Source organism: Giraffa tippelskirchi, chromosome 10 (genome assembly GCF_054371585.1).
Source record: "Giraffa tippelskirchi isolate mGirTip1 chromosome 10, T2T-mGirTip1v1.2.pri, whole genome shotgun sequence".
Lineage (NCBI taxonomy): Eukaryota > Metazoa > Chordata > Mammalia > Artiodactyla > Giraffidae > Giraffa > Giraffa tippelskirchi.
Genome location: NC_137284.1, coordinates 41574874 through 41587618, shown reverse-complemented (window position 1 = coordinate 41587618; position 12745 = coordinate 41574874). Strand labels below are relative to the sequence as shown.

General features: G+C 40.3%; 2 pseudogenes; one reads left to right on the top strand and one right to left on the bottom strand.

Moving 5' to 3' along the window:
* LOC145522433 (tripartite motif-containing protein 64-like) overlaps window positions 1-12638 on the top strand; it is a 94602-nt pseudogene extending 81964 nt beyond the window's left edge.
* On the bottom strand, window positions 807-905 carry LOC145524914 (U6 spliceosomal RNA; annotated as a pseudogene).
* Window positions 12639-12745: the final 107 nt, after the last annotated feature.

The following is a 12745-nucleotide window of genomic DNA, read 5'->3' as shown; positions in this document are numbered from 1 at the left end:
GAGCCAGGGCCCACTGCATTGGGAGCATGGAGTCATATCCACTGGATCATCAGGGAAGTTTCAGGACAGCAACGTTTATTGAAAATTCTAAAGTGCACAGTCCTGATTACAAAACTGATTTTTATTCTGAGGTGCTGTGGCCAGCACAGCTGGTAGGGATTGAAAGTGGTAAATCCACAGTTTGGGAAAAAGAAACTAGAGACAGAATTAAAGTTTCAAAGAAGGAACTGGGGGACTCAAGACCTCTTGGATCAAGGGTCCTGTTCTTTGGAGCCAGGTCACTTTTTTAGTGTCTTGGCACACAGAAAATATCTGTTGTGCTGTGATAAAATCAGTCCTGTGTTCCCGTCACATCTCCCAAGTTATTGATTGCTTTGGACCGTCTTTGTTACTTTCCTGAACAGGGTATCACCCAGCTGGATCTCACAGACCCACATATGCTTTGGGAAACATCTCAGTGTGTGCACAAGCAGCGCTCTGAACTCTCGCTGATCTGACGTCCCAAGGGCCACACCCAGTGTGTCCTCAGCTTGGCAGGGCCTTGCGACCCCAGCCAATCAACCCGATGCACTTTGCTTAGATTAGGCCTTAGCCAAGCCCTCAACAGGCAATATCTCATTTTGTGAAAGTCACTCAGTCGTGTCTGACTCTTTGTGATCCCATGTACTATATATACAGTCCATGGAACTCTCCAGGACAGAATACTGGAGTGGGTAGCCCTTCCCTTCTCCAGGGGATCTTCCCAACCCAGGGATCTCCTGCATTGCAGGTATATTCTTTACCAATTGAGCCACCCGGGAAGCCCCCAAAATATGGAACGCTTCATGAATTTGTGTGTCATCCTTGCACAGATAAACTTCTCTGTATCGTTTCAATTGTGGTATATGTGCTGCCCAAGTGAGCACAGGTATCTCATGGGATCCTACTAAAAATCCCACAAACTCTATGTGCATCATTATATTCACTGTGGGGGAACCAAACCTCTTTCTAAGGTCCTCCCAGCCTTATATCCCCTTCCATCACAGAAAAAACAATTGTAACCTCTGAATCCTTAGCAGGGAAACTTTATTTGGCTGCATTTGTTAGACTCACTGTGAGGGTTAAATTTATATGTCAACTTCACTGTGAGTTGAGATGCCCAGATCACAGGTCTAGGAGATCTGTGATCTCCTAGGAGGATTCTAGGAGATTCTGCAAGGGAATTCCTGGAAGAGATTAGCACTGAAATCAGTAATTGAGTCAATACATCAGCCCTCACCAGTGTGGGTGGGCATCACTTTATCCTCTGGGGGCTTGAGTGGAACAAGGGGAACTGTTCTCCCTCTCTCTTCTTGGCCATGAACACTGGAGCTTCTAGCTCCTGAACCTGGAAACTCCACTACATACACAAGTGGATCCCTGCCTCTCAGAACCTTTAGTCTTGACTTAGAGCTACACCATCACTTCCATTGTTTTTCAATCTTCACATTAGGTCTGAATTATACCATAGCATTTTCTAGTTCTCTAAGCAACAGACAGCAGATGGTGGGACTATCATTTCAGTTCAGTCACTCTGTCGTGTCCGAATCTTTGCAATCCCATGGACTACAGCACGCCAGTCTTCCCTGTCCATCACCAACTCCCAGAGCTTACTGAAACTCATGTCCATTGAGGTGGTGATGCGACCCAACCATCTCATCCTCTGTTATCCCTTACTCCTCCTGCCATCGTCAGTCGTTCCCAGCATCAGGGTCTTTTCCAAGAACTTAGTTCTGCACATCAATGGCCAAAGTTATTGGAGCTTCAGTTTGAACATCAGTTCTTCAGCTTGAATACTCAGGACTTATTTCCTTTAGGATTGACTGGTTTGATCTCCTTGCAGTCCAAGGGAATCTCAAGAGTCTTCTCCAACACCACAGTGAGACTATAGTCACCATAATCACGTCCGCCTCTTCTGAAACTATGTATGTATCTGTACCCGGTGAATATTGAACACCACATGGCTGAACTGCTCAGGGTCACTTAGATGAGGATTTATTTTTTTAACAATAAGTTAGTTCTACATTTACAAAATCTTTTAGAACTAACACCCCAAACTGATGTCCTTTTCATTATAGGGGACTGGAATGCAAAAGTAGGAAATCAAGAGATATCTGGAGTAACAGGAAAATTTGGCCAAGGAGCACAGAATGAAGCAGGGAAAAGGCTAGTAGAGTTTTGCCAAGAGAATGCACTGCTCATAGCAAACACCCTCTTCCAACAACACAAGAGAAGACTCTACACATGAACATCACCAGACGGTTAACACAAAAATCAGATTGATTATATTCTTTGCAGCCAAAGATGGAGAAGCTCTATACAGTCAGCAAAAACAAGACTTGGAGCTGACTGTGGCTCAGATCATGAACTCCTTATTGCCAAATTCAGACTGAAATTGAAGAAAGTGGAGAAAACCACTAGATGATTCAGGTATGACCTAAATCAAATCACTAATGATTATACAGTGGAAGTGAGAAATAGATTTAAGGAACTGGATCTGATAGACAGAATGCCTAATGAACTATGGACAGAGGTTCATGAGATGGTACAGGAGACAGGGATCAAAACCATGCCCAAGAAAAAGAAACACAAAAAAGCAAAATGGCTGTCTGAGAAGGCCTTACAAGTAGCTGTGAAAAGAAGAGAAGCAAAAAGCAAAGGAGAAAAGGAAAGGCATACCCATTTGAATGCAGAGTTCCAAAGAATAGCAAGGAGAGATAAGAGAGCCTTTCTCAGTGATCAATGTAAAGAAATAGAGGAAGACAATAGATGGGAAAGACTAGAGATCTCTTCAAGAAAACTCGAGATACCAGGGGAACATTTCATGCAAAGATGGGCTCAATAAATGACATAAATGGTATGGACCTAACAGAAGCAGAAGGTATTAAGAAGAGGTGGCAAGAATACACAGAAGAATAATACAAAAATGATCATCACTACCCAGATAACCACGATGGTGTGATCACTCACCTAGAGCCAGACATCCTGGAATGTGAAGTCAAGTGGGCCTTAGGAAGCATCACTATGAACAAAGCTAGTGGAGGTGACGGAATTCCAGTCAAGCTATTTCAAATCCTAAAAGATGATATTGGGAAACCACTGCACTCAATATGCCAGCAAATTTGGAAAACTCAGCAGAGGCCACAAGACTGGAAAAGGTCAGTTTTCATTACAACCCCAAAGAAACACAATGCCAAAGAATGCTCAAACTACCTCACAATTGCACTCATCTCACATGCTAGTAAAGTAATACTCAAAATTCTCCAAGCCAGGCTTCAACAATGCGTGAACCATGAACTTCCAGATGTTCAAGCTGTTTTTAGAAAAGGCAGAGGAACCAGAGATCAAGTTGCCAACATCAGCTGTCTCATCAAAAAAGCAAGAGAGTTCCAGAAAGATATCTATTTCTGCTTTATTGACTACGCCAAAGCTTTTGACTGTGTGGATCACAATAAACTGTGGAAAATTCTGAAAGAGATGGGAATACTAGACCATCTGACCTCCCTCTTGAGAAATCTGTATGCAGGTCAGGAAGCAACAGTTAGAACTGGACATGGAACAACAGACTGGTTCCAAATAGGGAAAGGAGTACGTCAAGGCTGTATATTGTCATCCTGCTTATTTAACTTATATTCAGAGTACATCATGAGAAACGCTGGGCTGGAGGAAGCGCAAGCTGGAATCAAGATTGCCAGGAGAAATAGCAATAACCTCAGATATGCAGATGACACCACCCTTATGGCAGAAAGTGAAGAAGAGCTAAAGTGCTTCTTGATAAAAGTGAAAGAGGAGAGTGAAAAAGTTGGCTTAAAGCACAACATTCAGAAAACTAAGATCATGGCATCTGGTCCCAGCACTTCATGGCAAACAGATGGGGAAACAATGGCTGACTTTATTTTTTTGGTTTCCAAAATCACTGCAGATGGTGACTGCAGCCATGAAATTTAAAGACACTTGCTCCTTGGAAGGAAAGTTATAACCAAACCTAGACAGTATATTAAAAAGCAGAGACATTAGTTTGCCAACAAAGGTCAGTCTAGTCAAGGCTACGGTTTTTCCAGTAGTCATGTATGGATGTGAGAGTTGGACTATAAAGAATGCTGAGCGCTGAAGAATTGATGCTTTTGAGCTCTGGTGTTGGAGAAGACTCTTGAGAGCCCCTTGGACTGCAAGGAGATCAAACCATTCAGTCCTAAAGGAAATCGGTCCTGAATATTCATTAGAAGGACTGATGTTGAAGCTGAGACTCCAATATTTTGGCCACCTGATGCGAAGAGCTAACTCATTTGAAAAGACCCTGATGCTGTGAAAGACTGAAGGCAGGAGGAGAAGGGGACGACAGAGGATGAGATGGTTGGATGGCATCACCGACTCAGTGGACATGAGTTTCGGTAAACTCTGGGAGTTGATGATGGACAGGGAGGCCTGGTATGCTGCAGTCCATGGAGTCACAAAGAGTCGGACACGACTGAGAGACTGAACTGAACTGAACATCATATGTAATTGGCTAAACCTGAGGATTATTAACTAAGGATAGGGAGAGACGACTGTGAGTTATATGTAATACATAGTATATATTTCTTTTACATTTGAACATTCCAATTTTCAGAAAAGCTATCCTTTGCTTTTCCAATAGGGAAGGACTAAAATTGTAATGGGAATTATCAACCTATTCCAATGTGACCAACCACCCAAAATGATATAATTCTAGAATGTGGTATGGAAATAAAACCCATGTCAATTTTTTTCAATATTTTAGCATTTTACTAAAAGGACTTTGAATGTCTGGTCAAAACTAAATTATATCTCCTCCTATATCATTCCTATAATCACTGTTTTTTTTTTAATAAATTTATTTATTTTAGTTGGGTGCTAATTACTTTACAATATTGTAGTGGTTTTTGCCATACATTGACATGAATCAGCCATGGGTTTACATGTGTTCCCCATCCTGAACCCCCCTCCCACCTCCCTCCCCATCCCATCCCTCTGAGTCATCCCATTGCCCCACCCTGGAGCATTTGTCTCATGCATCGAACCTGGTATGGTGTTCTGTTTCACACATGATAATATACATGTTTCAATGCTATTCTCTCAGAACGTCCCACCCTCACCTTCTCCCTCAGAATCCATAAGACTGTTCTATGCATCTGTGTCTCTTATTCTGTCTCGCATATAGGGTTATCATTACCATCTTTCAAATTCCATATATATGCATTAGTATATTGCATTGGTGTTTTTCTTTCTGGCTTACTTCACTCTGTATATTGGGCTCCAGTTTGATCCATCTCAATAGAACTGATTCAAATATATTCTTTTTAATGGCTGAGTAATATTCCATTGTGTATATATACCACAGCTTCCTTATCCATTCGTCTGCTGATGGACATCTAGGTTGCTTCCATGTCCAGGCTATTGTAAACACTGCGGTGATGAACATTGGGGTACACGTGGCTCTTTCAATTCTGGTTTCCTCGGTGTGTATGCCAGCAGTGGGATTGCTGGGTCGTATGGCAGTTCTATTCCCAATTTTTTAAGGAATTACACACTGTTCTCCATCGTGGCTGTACTAGTTTGCAATCCCACCAACAGTGTAAGAGGGTTCCCTTTTCTCCACTCCCTCTCCAGCATTTATTGCTTGTAGACTTTTGGATAGCAGCCATTCTGACTGGTGTGAAATGGTACCTCATTGTGGTTTTGATTTGCATTTCTCTAATAATGGTGATGTTGAGCATCTTTTCATGTGTTTGTTAGCCATCTGTATGTCTTCTTTGGAGAAATGTCTGTTTAGTTCCTTGGCCCATTTTTTGATTGGGTCGTTTATTTTTCTGGAATTGAGCTGAAGGAGTTGCTGGTATATTTTTGAGATTAATTGTTTGTCTGTTGCTTCGTTTGCTATTATTTTCTCCCATTCTGAAGGCTGTCTTTTCACCTTGCTTATAGTTTCCTTTGTTGTGCAAAAGCTTTTAATTTTAATTAGGTCCCATTTGTTTATTTTTGCTTTTATTTCCAATATTCTGGGAGGTGGGTCATGGAGGAGCCTGCTGTGATTTATGTCGGAGAGTGTTTTGCCTATGTTTTCCTCTAGGAGTTTTATAGTTTCTGGTCTTACGTTTAGATCTTTAATCCATTTTGAGTTGATTTTTTTGTATGGTGTTAGAAAGTGTTCTAGTTTCATTTTTTTACAGGTGGTTGACCAGTTTTCCCAGCACCGCTTGTTAAAGAGATTGTCTTTTCTCCATTGTATATTCTTGCCTCTTTTGTTGAAAATAAGGTGTCCATAGGTGCGTGGATTTATCTCTGGGCTTTCTATTTTGTTCCATTGATCTATATTTCTATCTTTGTGCCAGTACCATACTGTCTTGATGACTGTGGTTTTGTAGTAGATCCTGAAGTCAGGCAGGTTGATTCCTCCAGTTCCATTCTTCTTTCTCAAGATGGCTTTGGAAACCTATGGGACACTGTAAAAGCAGTGCTAAGGGGAAGATTCATAGCAATACAGGCTCACCTCAAGAAACAAGAAAAAAGCCAAATAAATAACCTAACACTACAGCTAAAGCAACTGGAAAAGGAAGAAATGAAGAACCCCAGGGTTCGTAGAAGGAACAAAATCATAAAAATTAGGCAGAAATAAATGCAAAAGAAACAAAAGAGACCATAGCAAAAATCAACAAAACTAAAAGATGTGTTTTCGAGAAGATAAACAAAATTGACAAACCATTAGCCAAACTCATCAAGAAACAAAGGGAGAAGAATCAGATCAACAAAATTAGAAATGAAAATGGAGAAATCACAACAGACTACACAGAAATATAAAGGATCATAAAAGACTACTACCAACAGCTATATGCCAATAAAATGGACAACTTGGAAGAAATGGACAAATTCTTAGAAAAGTATAACTTTCCAAAACTGAACCAGAAAGAAATAGAAGATCTTAACAGACCCATCACAAGCACGGAAATCGAAACTGTAATCAGAAATCTTCCAGCAAACAAAAGCCCAGGACCAGACAGCTTCATAGCTGAATTCTACCAAAAATTTACAGAAGAGCTAACACCTATCCTTCTCAAACTCTTCCAGAAAATTGCAGAAGATGGAAAACTTCCAAACTCATTCTATGAGGCCACCATCACCCTAATTCCAAAACCAGACAAAGATTCCACAAAAAAAGAAAACTACAGGCCAATATCACTGATGAACATAGATGCAAAAATCTTTAATAAAATTCTAGCAAACAGAATCTAACATCATGTTAAAAAGATCATACATCATGACCAAGTGGGCTTTATCCCAGGAATGCAAGGTTTCTTTAACATCTGCAAATCAATCAATGTAATACACCACATTAACAAATTGAAAGATTATCTGAATAGATGCAGAAAAAGCCTTTGACAAAAGTCAACACTCATTTATGATAAAAAGCCTCCAGAAAGCAGGAATAGAAGGAACATACGTCAACATAATAAAAGCTATATATGCATCGAACATGGAATGGTGTTCTGTTTCACATATGATAATATACATGTTTCAATGCTATTCTCCCAGAACGTCCCACCCTCACCTTCTCCCTCAGGGCCGGGGCAATGGGATGACCCAGAGGGATGGGATGGGGAGGGAGGTGGGTGGGGGGTCCAGGAAGGGGAACACATGTAAACCCATGGCTGATTCATGTCAATGTATGGCAAAAACTATTACAATATTGTAAAGTAATTAGCCCCCAACTAAAATAAATAAATTTATAAAAAATAATAATAAAATAAATAAATAAATAAATAAATAAGCTATATATGACAAACCCACAGCAAACATCATCCTCAATCATGAAAAATTGAAAACATTTCCCTTGAAGTCAGGAACAAGGCAAGTGTGCCCACTTTCACCACTACTATTCAACATAGTTTTGGAAGTTTTGGCCACAGCAATCAGAGCTGAAAAAGAAATAAACGGAATCCAGATAGGAAAAGAAGAAGTAAAACTCTCACTGTTTGCAGATGACATGATCCTCTACATAGAAAAGCCTATAATCACTCATATCACTTCTATATATCACTCCTATAATTGATTATATTGATTATAACTCCTCCTCCCTGACAGGCATGGAATGGTGAGAACAAGTCTCAATCTTGTTGGCAATGTGCAAAACATCTTACAGAACTGAGGACCTCGCCTTTGGCAGTGAAGGACACACAAAGGCAAGAAACTGTGACTTACACACCGACTGGTAGAAGCATGAAGAATATCCATGCCCAAGGTCATGGTCTGAGTCAGCAGTGAGAGCCCTGCAGAGAGCTCTTCTTTCCAATAGTTCATTGGATGCTGTGTTACCCTCTGTGTGTATTAATCCACTGAACAGCCAAAGAAATAAGCAAGGAGGTAAGAGTTGCCCCAGGAAGCTTATGTGGTGGCTCAGATGGCAAAGAATCTACCTGTAGTATAGAAGACTGGAGTTCAGGCCTTAGATTAGGAAGGTTCCCTGGAGAAGGGAAGAGCTACCCACTCAACACTGATACAAGTCTAGCTTTTTAGGTCCATTTAAATTCCCATTAAAAGATATTGATCTCTTCCCTTGAAAAGGCATGGTTTCAAATGACCTATCAGTAATCACAACTGGAACAGGTTAGTTCAAGGAATGCTAGTATATGGGAAAACCACGGCATGAAAAGTGTTCCTAGGACAAATTTTGCATATTTGAACAAACCTTGTCAGACATATAGTATAAGACACATTGCATAAGTGTCACTATCAAGGAGAGAAGAGGAATAGAGTAGTGCCTAGAGGGAAATTAGAGCACATATATGTATTTTTAAAAATGGTACAAAATGAGGTTTATCACTTTAAAGAATATTTAGAAAAACCAGAGAAAAGAAGAAGAGAAAATTTAGATCCAGTTTAGAGAGGAAATAACTTATGGAGTAAGAACCCTGAAGAATCCTCTTAATGATAGAGTTTGGGACCCCTAGATAGCTTGATTCAAACAGGGAAAGAAACTAGAAACTCACAGAAAATGGACAGGAAGATATCTGAGACCAAAAGTTTGTCAACAACTTTCTTGATGACATGAAGGAAATAATATTTGAGGTTTTCTTTTGAATATTAACATAAGCGATGCTTTGAATCCTATATATCTTCAGAAATACGTGGTCTTAAGAAAGGTGATGATTACAGATGAATATCAGAGGATGCTTCTGTTGCTCTGAGAGGAGCAACTGCATCTGGAGGCCCTGGAGAAAGAAGCAAAGGAGATTTGTGAACAACTCAAGGAGAGTGTGTTCAGAATGACTCAGTACAGAAAAAGTCTGAAAGAAATGTACAGAGAGCTGACTGAGATATGCCACAAGCTGGATACGGAGCTGCTCCAGGTGAGAAAGGAGGGTCCGTCCTCAGAGAGAGAAACACTCTTCTAGACGAGTAGCTGTAACACTGAAATATTACCTATCCAGACAGATGGTAACAAAATCAACAAAATTCTGTGACCAGGGGAAAGTTAACTTTCTTGGCACAAATCTTACCATACATCCCCCTAAACCCTCGTTACTCTCTGCTATCCACACCCTGAGGACACTCAGGTTTTTCCTGTCATCTAGGTAAGATATTTAGAACTGGTATCAATTTTAAAGCACTCTATAATTAGTTTTATTCAGTTGTCTGTTTTTCTTTAATTGTTATTATAAATGGTGAGATTTCTCCTTGAACATAGCACTGGGCAATGAGTGACATTGGAAACCTAGATGTTAATGCATCATGACGCAGACCCTTCCTGCCCCCTTTCCTTCCTTAATGTGCCCTGAGGAAGCCCATCATGTTTTAGTTTAGGCTCTGTTATGAAGATAGCTTCTGAGTGTTCTCTAGAAAAGAATTAGAAAGCCATATCTTATACACAAACAGGAATAGTAAAGAATATGAAAAAGGATAGAACTCTCATGATTAACATGATCTTTTCTTTTTTGTTTTTCTTTGACAGGGCTTGGAAAATGTATTGAGAAAGGGGAGTATACACTAATGATTTTTGATTTCTGAAAAATTTGTTGTCTTTTTCATCAAGTGGATTCACCGTTGTTCCTTGGGACCATGGGGAATTGATTTCAGGTCCTCCCCCATTTCCAAATTCCAGGATAAAGATTCCTTTGTACATAATGCCCATAGTATTTGCAGATAAATTCTAAGCATGTTCCTGTACACTTTGCCATCTCTAGTCAACTTATTACAACTAACATATTACAGTGTAAATTAAATGCAACATAAGTCATTCCCCGGTATGTGGCATTTTCAAGTTTTACCTTTTTGGAACTTTCTGTAAATTTTTTCTGATTTTTTTTCCATTCAGAACAAGGGCAAAGGAGAAAGGAAGTTTAGACTGGGAATCTGGGATTGACCTCTACACACCATGTATGAAATATAGTTAGAAAAGTAGCTCTACAAGCTCCTATTGAAAAATAAATGAATAAGTAAATAAATAGCCCAGAATGTACAGATTGAATCCATGTGTGAATCCATAAGTACAGAACACTAGCATATGTATTATCAATATTGTCTTTTTGGCCATTTTCTATTTTATTTCAAAAGAACTTTAAGGACTTCTGATCCTTGGTCTCAGAAGTTTCCTTTACATTTGACTGAAAACAAATATACCTGAGAAAGTGAAAGTGAAAGTTGCTCACTCATGTCCAACTCTTTGAGACCTCATGGACTATACAGTCCATGGAATTCTCCAGGCTAGAATACTGGAGTGGGTAACCTATCCCTTCTCCAGTGGATCTTCCCAACCCCAGGAATTGAACCAGGGTCTCCTGCATTGCAGGTGGTTTCTTTACCAACTGAGCTATGAGGGAAGCCCATATACCTGAGAACTGCTGACAGTCTTGGCATTGTCCCACCCACTCGCACCATCTTCTCCAACGTCACCAAAATAAAACTTAGTAAAGGGATTTTTCTAGGATATCACAGAGGAAGCACCTACCTTAGTGAGTTGGAAGGTGAGAAAATTATGAAAGAAACATATTCCCCACACATGACAAGTGAGACTGTGATATTGCTAATACTGAGTAGCAGTGACTCAGCCTGTTCCATCACAGCAAGCCCCCTGCAGGCAGGACCTCACAGGGAGATGCTTCTTGCTGCCCACCTAAGACAAGTGACTTTCAGGACCAGGGCAGCCAGGTTGGACGTCGGCCACTTTGCTGGGTGACAAGGATAAACATGTCTGGTCAGCGAGCACTTCTTTTTGACACGGAATACATCCTGGATTACTACTTTGTGAGTGAAGTCTCAAAAACTTAGCCTGAATTTCTTGCTCTCTGTAAAATGCCCGGGGTCTTTGAAATGATGGAATTGAGGAAGGGAATGAAGTTCAGTGAGTGAAAACTTGGAATAATGTCTGAGAAAAATGGGAAAATTGAAATTTGAGATAATTTCTATTTAGTAAAAAATATGGCAACATTTTTATATTCTCATGTGAGTAGAATATATTGTATATGCAAACCACCAAAATTAGGAGAATTCTGACAACATATCCTAGAATGAAATCTGCTGTTTTACAATGCTCATGTGATTAGCCTTTGGTCTTGACATGGAACCGATGTCCTTTGTTACAGGGCTGACTTGACACAGATGCAGAAGCCTCAGCCTGCGAACCCAGAGCTCCCTTCCTGACCTGTCTCTGGATTCCTACACATGCTGAACAACTTCAGAGGTAAGAGTCAGCCTTTTGATGATCAGGACTTCATTTCTTTAGACCTTCTTAGCTTAGGAAAAAGCCTTCATTCATTTCTGATACATATTCTTGGACATGAAGGAGGTGCATAACTTCCTGAAGTTGTTAACATCTTTTCTGCCACTATAGTCAGATTGACTCATTGGAAAAGACTCTAATGCTGGGAAGGATTGGGGGCAGGAGGAGAAGGGGACGACAGAGGATGAGATGGTCGGATGGCATCACCGCCTCGATGGACATGGGTTTGGGTAAGCTCCGGGAGTTGGTGATGGACAGGGAGGCCTGGTGTGCTGAGATTCATGGGGGTGCAAAGAGTCAGATACGACTGAGCGACTGAACTGAACTGAACTGATTGTCAGATTACAAACACCAAGGCTGACGTTTGCCACCTACAGTTTCCTGAAAATGCCAATCCAGGCACAGATATTTAGATATATTTGACACAGGAAGCATCAATGAATCAAAGTTCCTGATTCTCCGCATTCTCTCAGTATTTGATGATGTCCCTCTTTGGGATTTTGACGATTCTTATACATGTGCTGTGGTATCTCATTGCTGTTTTAAAGCCCTTTGCTTTTCAGGCATTTTAATTTTTTTTCACTCCCTTCATTTTTTCTTATTCTTTGTCCCTTGAGTGAGCAGCCAGTCTTTTATTTTGTTCATTTGTGTGTTGAACATCCTTTTGTGAGATTGATTGCAAGGCATATTGGGATGGGATCTGAGGATTTTTAACTGCAAAAGAAGCTTCATAATGCTCAATATGAATCTCATTTCAGATTGAGACAGTTTTCATTTACATTCTTAAGGGTAAAGGGAATGATAGAAGGGACATATCTAAGCAGAGTGTGCTTCTCTCATGTATTCCAAAGGAGAGTGGCTTTCTGTCTCTTTCTCCACAGATACATAGAATCCCACAGACTGCTGGACTTCAGAAATAACTCACCTGCTCAATCTTGAGAGTGCAGAAAGAACTCATCAGCTGAATCTTGAGAGTGCAGACAGTGGAAATATCGC